Source organism: Solea senegalensis, linkage group LG2, assembly GCF_019176455.1.
Source record: "Solea senegalensis isolate Sse05_10M linkage group LG2, IFAPA_SoseM_1, whole genome shotgun sequence".
NCBI classification, from domain to species: domain Eukaryota; kingdom Metazoa; phylum Chordata; class Actinopteri; order Pleuronectiformes; family Soleidae; genus Solea; species Solea senegalensis.
The window spans coordinates 2,277,675-2,278,987 of record NC_058022.1 but is presented as its reverse complement, the minus strand read 5'-3'; positions in this window follow the sequence as shown (position 1 = coordinate 2,278,987).

Here is a 1,313-nt window from a genome sequence, read left to right as displayed (position 1 = left end):
CTCTGGCCATTTTTCCCCCCATCCTTCAATCCTTTATCTATCCACCGTTAAATCTTCAAGGTTGATGGTTGGGGGCGGAGTCTACCTCAGCTGACATTTGGCGTGAGGTCATCAATCCATCAAAGGCCAATTTACAGAGACAAACTCAGATTCACAGAGTCTACAGTTAACCTAAACCCAGTCTCTGTAAAGACAAGTAACCACATGTTACGACTAGTTACCATGTTGAGTTTGTCCAATCAGGTTTGAGAAAGCTTTGGTTGACCACTGGTCTGTCTTTGATGACTCACCCACATTCACCCATTCACACGCTGCCGGCACAGCCGTCAAGAGCAACATGGGGTTAAGTGTCTTCCTCAAGGACACATCGGCATGAATAATAGTATGTCATCCAAATTTTGACAAAAAAGTCATAGTAAAGTATGTTATCCAAAATGAGACAAAAAAGGCATAGTTTATTATGTCGTCCAAATTTTGACAAAAAAGTTATAGTTTAGTATTTCGTCCAAAATGAGACAAAAAAGTCGTAGTATAAGTATGTAAAAGTATGTCGTCTAAATTTTTATAAAAAAGTCATGGTAAAGTATGTCGTCTAAATTTTGACAAAAAAAGTCTTAGTATAGTATGTCGTCCAAAGTTATACAACAAAGTCATAGTATAGTATGTCGTCCAAAGTTATACAAAAAAGTCATAGTATAGTATGTCGTCCAAAGTTATACAACAAAGTCATAGTATAGTATGTCGTCCAAAGTTATACAAAAAAGTCATAGTACAGTAAGGTGTCCTAAATATGACAAAAAAAGTCATAGTACAGTAAGGTGTCCAAAATATGACAAAAAAAGTCATAGTACAGTAAAGCCTCCAAAATTAGACAAATCATAGGATAGTAAGATGTCCAAAATGAGACAAAAAGTCATAGTATACTAAGACATCCAAAATTTGTCAAAAAACTCATAGTAAGATGTCCAGAATGTCACAAAAAAGATATCGATTAACAATGTATTATTATTCAACCACCATTTTTAAAAGTTATTAATTTCTCTATTCTTCTATGTAATGTAGTTTCCAAGTTTTAACTGTTCTTTACTGTTGTTTTTTTAAGAAAGTGCAACATAAATACAGTTTATTCTTCTTATATTTGTTATAATATTAATTCACACAGATTTACAGTATGTTTATTATTTTTGCAGATTATTTTTGGGACAATCATATATGGGGACTGAGCCCTTAAGCGCTTTGTACAAATTTACAATTTGTCTTTAAAACCAAACAAACAATGCAGACAACATATAAATGTAAATGTGCAGCTCACA